At 37.5% G+C, this 8547-nt stretch overlaps 1 long non-coding RNA gene across 1 annotated transcript; it reads left to right on the top strand.

Moving 5' to 3' along the window:
• Nucleotides 1–5529: 5529 nt before the first annotated feature.
• LOC122135497 lies at nt 5530–7966 on the top strand. Its single transcript, XR_006153541.1, has 2 exons — nt 5530–5750; nt 6721–7966. It is a non-coding gene; the product is annotated as an uncharacterized LOC122135497 (long non-coding RNA).
• Nucleotides 7967–8547: the final 581 nt, after the last annotated feature.

Raw genomic sequence — 8547 nt, 5'->3', positions numbered from 1 at the left:
ATGAGGAGACCAAGGCTAAAACAGGCTTACCCCCATTTGAACATATATCTCAAACTTAAAGATTTGTATAGCTCAATCTGCATGGAAGCGGAAGACAAAGCACAAGCTCGACGAGCTAAAATTGATCTGCGACTTGAAATCCGGCGGCTTGAGAAAGGAAGTCTGTTTACTGGAGTTAGAGGAGGTGAAGCTGTCTTCTAGGTCCACTGGCCTGTTTACTTCGGATTCACCTGGTAAAGATCCAACAGAGTGTGGTTTGCTTACCACTGCTTTTGATGTAAGTAAAAACATTTAATTGGTGCCGCTATTTAGGGAGATGGAAGTGGACTGTTATTTTGGTGCATTTGAGAGAATTGCTGTCTCGTTAAATTGGCCAAAGGAAGTGTGGACATTGCTGTTGCAGTGTAGGCTTGTGGGAAAAGCTATGGAAGTTTTTTCTACTTTGTCTATTGAAGATAGTATGAAGTATTAGACTGTGAAACATCTATCTTGCATGCATATGAACCTCTGCCTGAACCTTCCTTTTCGTTCGCACGTGAAAAATGAGCATTGTTTGATAAATGGTGCACTTCAAGTAACGTTGATGATTTTTCTTCCTTGCGTGAACTAATGCTCCTTGAAGATTTTAAAAAGTGCTTGCCTGAACGCATTGTTTTGTATTTGAATGAACAGAAGGTGACGGAAATGTAGCAGTTAGCAGACGAGTTTGCTTTAACTCATAAAAACGTTTAACACTATGCGTTGTGACCGAAACATTTCCGCAGGTCCTTTGCTGCACACTGTTGCACATAAAACAAAGGTAGAAGCATCCAAAGAAAAGCATGAGTATTTTTACTGTCACAATATTGGTCATGTAATTGCAGATTGTTTAATGCTGAAAAAGAAACAGCAAACTTCCAGTGCACAACCTGTTGGATCGGTAAAAACAATTTCAGCTCCTGTTGACTCCATCTACCAACCATTTTTGTTAGAAGGTTTTGTGTCTTTCAGTGGCCAACAAGACAATCAAGTGGAGGTGCGGGTGTTGTGAGATATTGGAGCTGCACGCTCGTTCATTCGTGGTGATGTGTTGCCATTTTCAGAGAAGTCCTATTTGGGTTCTAGTATCCTGGTGCAAGGTATTAGTATGGAAGTATTGAAAGTGCCGCTGCATTGTGTGTATTTACAGATAGAGTTGGTTTCAGGTTTTGTGGATGTGGGTGTGCGCCCTGCGTTGTCTGGTGTTGAGTTCATTTTGGGCAATGATTTGGCCTGGGGAAAAATGCTGCCAGTATTGGAAATGCTGGATACACCTGTTCCTAATTCGGTTACAGAAGAATTAACTATGGGGGGTATCCTGATGTTTTTCCAGCTTATGTGGTCACTCGTGCCCAGATAAAGAAGATGGGGACAGAGTTTACGCTGGATGACACGTTCATGTGCACAGATGATAACGCTGTAGATGAACATGTGCCTCACGAAACAGGAAATAAAAAGGTTAGTGGTCTGCTGACATCTCCGTTACCTCTAGGTCGTGAAAAGTTAAGTAAAGCTCAACATGATGATGAAACTTAAGTGAAATGCTTTGATGCAATGTCAAATTCAAAAAGAGATGTGTCCTATTTTTTGGAAGATGGGCTGTTGCAGAAATGGCAACTTAGAGTAGTCAATGATGCAGAGTGTTCTACTGTTTGTCAGGTTGTTGTGCCTGTTGAATATTGTGCACATGTGCTCTCACTTGCCCATGATCATGTTATGTCAGGACATCTTGGGGTAACAAAGACATACAATCGTGTGTTAAGTCATTTCTTTTGGCCTAGGTTGAAAAAGGATGTTGCAGTTTATTGTTGTACATGCCCTACCTGGCATAGGGAAACCAAATCAAGTTATTCCTCCCGCACCATTAGTTCCAATCCCAGTGCTCGGTGAGTCTTTCGAGCATGTGGTCGTGGACTGTGTCAGACCATTGCCTAAAACTAAGACTGTCATCAGACAATAATCTGTGTTGCAACTCGGTAAGAAGCCAGTGCAAAATACTTCCAAAGCGGTCATTAAGGCATTGTGTTCCACATTTGTCAAGATCGTACAAACCGATCGAGGTTTTTTATGTCCAAGTTGTTCACTCAAACCTTGTGTTCACTGTATCAGTCATCGTACTTCCAGTCCATATTATCCGGAGAGTCAGGGTGTGCTTGAGAGATTTCACCAGACCCTTAAGTCTGTTGAAGAAGTACCGCTGGGAGACAGGTAACGAATGGGATGAAGGTGTGCCATTTGTTCTTTTTGCTATTTGTGAAACCACTCAGGAGTCTCTGCAGTTTAGTTCAACTGAACTGGTGTTTGGACATAGTGTTCGAGGACCACTAAAAGTTCTTAAGGAACAAATGCTAGGTCTTGACAACAGTTTAAGTACTACAAAGAACATTCTTTATTATGTGGCCGGTTTTCGTAAACAAGTACAGGAAGCATGTGTGTGTGTGCTAAAGAAGCTCTTGCTGGAGCTCAGTTTAGCATGAAACAACATTTTGATAAAACGGCCGTGTCTCGTTCATTTTCAGTAGGTGACAAGGTACTTGTGTTACTACCAGTTCCAAGGTCTGCATTGTCTGCACTTTTGGTTTATATATATATAACTGTTTCGTAATGCCGCTCCTGCTGAATTTCTGACCATTACCGCCCGCTCCCGCAAACAGTCTTATATTGTTTATAATTTTCGCACTATCAGTATGCAGGTCTTGACATCGCTTTTGAATGTGCACTTGCTGTTCACTTTCTATTTCACGTTTACACACTCTGTGTAAAGGAGCACATCTAATCTTACAAGATCAGATATTTGTCAGTGAGTTCAGGATCTGCTGAGCAGCAAATACTCCAGCATGTTCTGTCAGTCATCTATCGTACTCTCGACCCGATATCAGTCAAGCTCGTGTTGGATTCAGGGTTGCAAAGTCTGTGTTTCTTGTTTTTTCCACAAAATCGGGCTACTGTTAAACTGATGCCCATGGTAGATTTTTCTCCATGGGTAAACAAATATGTATAGCATAATTTTCTTTCACCATGCAGCAAACTTACTTGAAATAATTGGGGGGTGGATGCTTAAAAATATACATTTTAAACCGTTTAAACTTAAACTGATAGTATTAATCTGCCTTTTTTTTTGCTTTCGGTTAACGGTTAATATGAACATCCCTAATCTGACACAAAGGAAATAAAGTGGGCCGCTTTAAGTGAATACTCCTCCTCTCTTGTCCAAAACCGTGGGCTCTTATTTGGCAGGCAATCATTTAGCACTCCATTGAGATTGTCTAGTGTCAGTCTCCTCTATCCTTTACCAGCTCTTATTTATAGCCAATCCTGTTGCTGTTTATGTTTATGTTTTGAAGATTTCCATCAGATTTGTCTGTAATTGGCTCATTTGCTTTTTCGCAGTTGCCCACATTACCATGCGCTCTTGCCTCGTCTGTTTTTCTCAACAGCTTTCGCAGAGGAAATGAGGAATTAAAGTTAGTAGGAGGAAAGCTACAGCTCATCATGTTTTTTCTTGAGTGTCTCTAGCTGGCGCATAGAGTAGCTCTGGTTTGATCCATCTCGCAGATTTGAGTCTTTCCTTCAAGTGAGATGTGAAAGATGTGATGGTCCAGGCAAGGAAACGGAAGATAAGAATAATCTTCCACTTCTATGACAATCTGAAGTCTTAGTTTAATTTTTACATCTCTTCATTCTATTGTTTCATAGCGTTTCCATCTAAAGGAAAAAACAGAAATTTAATGTTTAAAAAAAAGCAGAATGAGACCAGCATGAGGCAAACACACTTAAAGGAATAATTCAGACTAAAATTAAAATGCTGACATTATTATTATATACAGAGTGAACTTGTCTCTGAAGCTCCAAAAGAGAAAGAAAAAAAAAGAAAAGGAAAACAACAACAACAACAACAAAAAACTATTTATTTCAATACATGCCTTCACATGTTTGCATTCTCTCTTTTTCCCTCCTCCACTTGTGGAGTTTGCTCAGTAAGCACAGGCCTGTTTTGAAGGAAATGTGATCTCTGTAATGCTTTAATAGATTCCCAGCATGTAGCAGTGCCACCTGAGAACTGACATTGGCCTAAAACACAATGTTTCAGTCATTTGTGTTTTCACTCCCTCCTTTTTTAAACTATTTTTCCTTGCCAATTAATACAGTCAAGCAGTGTTCTTGCTCGTTTTTCAGTGAATTAAGCTTCTGAAATATTTTCAATATGTATAACGCAGGAGATTATGGCATAAAAAAACAACCTTGATAAATTTGATGAAACAAGTCTTCTCCATTTTCCATTACTCCTAATGTAGTATGGAATATTCTGGGAGTGATTGATAAAGTCAAGTGCTTCTTCCTGTCAGTTAATTTTTTAAAGGTCTGTCTTTTACTTGATTGGTAAATAAGAATTTCTGGGTGTTAAATGCTGGTATTCCTCATGCCACATTCTTCTGATATACCACATTTTCCCTTAAATGTGCCAGGATACATATGTTCTAGTGATGTCACAGCTGTCCTGTTGGGAATGTCACATGCTGGCGGTCCTGCTGAGATGGCTTCCTGAAACAACCATAATGACATTCTGATGTTTCATCATCTAGGTTCAAACTTTAGATTGTATTAAACACCCTTACATCTTTAGCTAGAGAGAGGAAATTGGGGAAATTACTGTAGATACAAAATATCCATATTGTCAGAGAGGACTTACTCTCTTAACATTGCCACCTGAAATTGCTCTGTGTTTTGTGTGCCACAGTGAAAATTAGTGGATGCTTTAGTCTATTACAATAATATATAACTTACTCCACAGTAATTTATTTATTTGTTTTTTCTTTGTTTTTTTTTGTTTGTTTGTTTTTTTTTCCAGCAAAACATCAATGAAATGTGCTTAACCTTAAAAAAAGTTATGTCCACATAAGTCAGTCAACATGCAAATATAATGAAATCACACAAATCAGCATTAAAAATTAATTCAGGGAAGACATGTTAGGTAACAAGTAAAAAAAAAAAAAAAAAAAAATCATACAAATCAAATATAAAACCATATATGTATATATGTATATATATATATATATATATATATATATATATATATATATATATATATATATATGTATATATATATGTATATGTATATGTGGTTTTAAATTTGATTTGTATGAGTTTCTTGGTTTTTTTTTTTTTTACTTGTTACCTAACATGTCTTCCCTGAATTAATTTTTAATGCTGATTTCATTATATTCTAGCAATAATTAAATGATAATAAAAATACACATAAACATTAAACATTAATTAAACACTAGTTTAAATGTTTTGCAGGATTAAAGGTAACAGAGTTGCAAAATTTATTGAACATAATCTATTGTTAGGGGTTAGTTTGGGACCAAACTAAATTAAATAAAAATTTTGGCCTTCTTAATAGCTTTGTTAACAGGGTTGATTGTACTCCATTTACGATTGAATCGATTCAACTACAATTTATGTAAAAAGTAAATAAAATTAGATTGTTTTCTTTTTTTTACGTAATATAAATATAACATGTTTATTTAATGATTGTAGGCCTTTGGTGATCGCTGTCATGTGAGCTCTGTGGTGGGCTGGGGTGCATTTCCCATCTGTGTTTGCTCCCACCAACTCTCAGTGGCACGTTCAAGACCCCTCTCTTGCGTGGCAGACCGAACCCCTCACTCAACTAGTTCTGCAAGATTGTGCAAATAAATACAACTGGCTATGGCTACCTCTACTTCCAGGTAAATCTTTAATTTACTGAATGTTTACCTTTCTTAAGCCACACAACAGTCTAATGATTCATACAACATCATCAACGACAAACAAACAAACAAACAAACAAATAAATAAATAAATAAATAAATAAATAAATAAATAGTATTCACTTTGTTTCAGTTGCTTTAAGTTAATAAACCACTGTAGTTACCCTAACTGAAAATTGAAAAGAAAATTGGAGCCAGATTGTAAACAAACCACATCTTTACTAAACAGATCCAGATACATTTGAGGGGAGGTATTGATCCTGTTACTCAACAGCTTAATGAAATTAAAAAGCAGAGCAAAAGCTTTTCTCAATCTAATGCATTCATATAATCAAAAAATATTGTTAGTGAGTGTAACCAATTAATAGGATCTTATGGAATCTGCACTCCACAAAAAGTCCATAAAAATATACACACAACCAGTCGATATTGAAAATATTTTGGCTACTTTGAAAATACGTTTATCACAGTGTGACACATTTTAAAAATCCATTCCAGATAAATATGCAGATATACCGCCCAAATGAGAATGAAGCAGTCTGTAATTTTTGTACTAATTAAAGTAATCAACTTGTCAAAAAAAAATAAAAAATTAAGAGCAGAGGAGAGCATTCTGACCTAAAAATAACAGGTTTGTTCTGGATGGATCCCAGAGAGCAGAGAGAAACAACAACAGCAAATTCAAAAATAAAATGCAAGTAAGCATATCTGTGCAGAGGAGCGATAGAAAAGGAAATGAGCTTATCAGTATTTAAAATGGAGGAAAAATGTTTCCCATATAATTTTTGTTGTTGTCCAACCAAACTACATTAAATCTGAATTCCTGAATTATCTGGTTCCTGAAGCAAAACCAAACAAGAGCCACTGCTGTACAGCAACTATTTACCATCTATCTCATAAAGCCTTTCATAATCAGTCTTTGTCAATCAGCAGACATCCCTCTGTGCAGGTGAAAAGACTCCCGCGAGGCAGCACCAGGGTGCCTGAGTGTAGCTTCACCCTTCAGATCCCTTCTCACCCTCAAGTAAGTTCCAGCCAGAGGCTTCCTCCCCACCCGGACACCTCCACACGCTCATCTGCTTCTCTGGCAGGTAGGACTTCTGCACCCACCTCACCCCAAACAGGAAGAAATGCCAGTGATTTCTTGGCAGCTGCCTGTTAGAATCTGGTGGGGCATTCATGCAGGGAAAATGAACCTTCCCCATTCAAACTAAAGCATGTCCAATTTGTGCAGCACAATACGTGCCATTTAGGCCAAATTGTTTTCACTGTAAACGAAGCTCACTAACATAAAACGCTCAGCTTTATACATGATTGACAATTCTCACTGAATGCTATCATCATCATCATCCATAGCTGCGTTAGCAAATGGTATATATTTCCTCTAATCAAAACTCTCACCCAGAAGCCAGCTCACATTGTTGTGTTGAACCATGAGCAATCAACATAAGCGGGATGGGGTCATAGCGAGATCACTAAAAGGGCTCATTCACTTGTGTGTGTCTCCATTAGTTTATTGATTTTTTTTCTAGTGCGTTCATCGTTTGCCAGTTGTTTGGGAAATAGCATATGAGTCTGGAAACGGAACACATAGAGATTAAAGCTTTCAAAACACGTGGCATGTGTTTGTGTACTGAACACTGTACTGAAGATCTTCATAGTCACATTGAAACAAATGAAGCAAGTTAGGCATTGTTTGCATATTACGTCACTTGGGCTCCTTTGTTGTGTTGTCTGCCTATTGTCTTTAAATGATGCCATCTTTGTTGGCTTATTTTGTTTATAAATGATTTAGACAGCATGTATATGCCTCATTCTTTTGATGGTGTTTCAATACTTTGGTCATAAGCTCCCACATTTTCAAACAACTTGAAGCATTAAACTTTTTTTTGCTTTAGCCATATTACATCTTAAATTGTGTGACTTGAGGAGAGTCATGCATTTACTTTAATAAGCATTTAGATGAAGGTGGTCTCTGAACCTTATTTAGAAATCTAGACACAAGAAGGACTCTTCAATGGCCTAGCAACCACCCAGAACACCTTAGCAATTACAAACAATCTCTCTAAAACCACTCAGAAGAAAATTAACAAATGCAAAGTAAGCCACTGAAAACCACTCAGAATTCTGAGATAGTAAGGAATTTAGGAATGTCCTGGCAGCCACCTACAACACTTTGGAAACTGCATAGGGAGGAAAAAAAAAAAAAAGACACGTTCAGAACACATAACCAACTTACCAGAACACATTAGCAGCTGCATAGCAGTGCCCAGGCAAATATTTACCTTTACATATTTGGCAGATTATTTTATCCAAAGTGATTGCAGTGCATTTAAATGATTTGTTTTGTTAATGTATCTGTGTTCCCATTTACATTGTTGTTAATAGAACCAATTTATGCTAAAAACCACACAGGGTACCTTAGCAACCACCAGTGCTCTGGCAACCTCCCATATCCTACATTATGCTGGTGAGTTTTCTACAGGCAAGCACCACTGCTTTTTTTCTTGAGAAAATGAAGAAAAAAAAAAGGTTCTAATTTTTATAAGCAGTTAAGAAGTATAATATATGCTCTAAAATTGCCAGCCCTCCAGTTGCATTAAGATTAGTTTGGACAGGAAAGAGGGAAATAAGGAGATCATGTGACCCTTCGATGGTGGTGCACGCGTGCTCCTTCGCTCTGCTCACTGTCAAATATTCTACAATCCTGATAGTAAATTTCGAACCACTCTCTATCTATTCCATCATGAGTACTTCAACAGTCAAGGACAATCGG

Source organism: Cyprinus carpio, chromosome A24 (genome assembly GCF_018340385.1).
Source record: "Cyprinus carpio isolate SPL01 chromosome A24, ASM1834038v1, whole genome shotgun sequence".
Lineage (NCBI taxonomy): Eukaryota > Metazoa > Chordata > Actinopteri > Cypriniformes > Cyprinidae > Cyprinus > Cyprinus carpio.
Note: the sequence above shows the minus strand (reverse complement) of the source record. Positions and strands in the feature narration are given on the sequence as shown.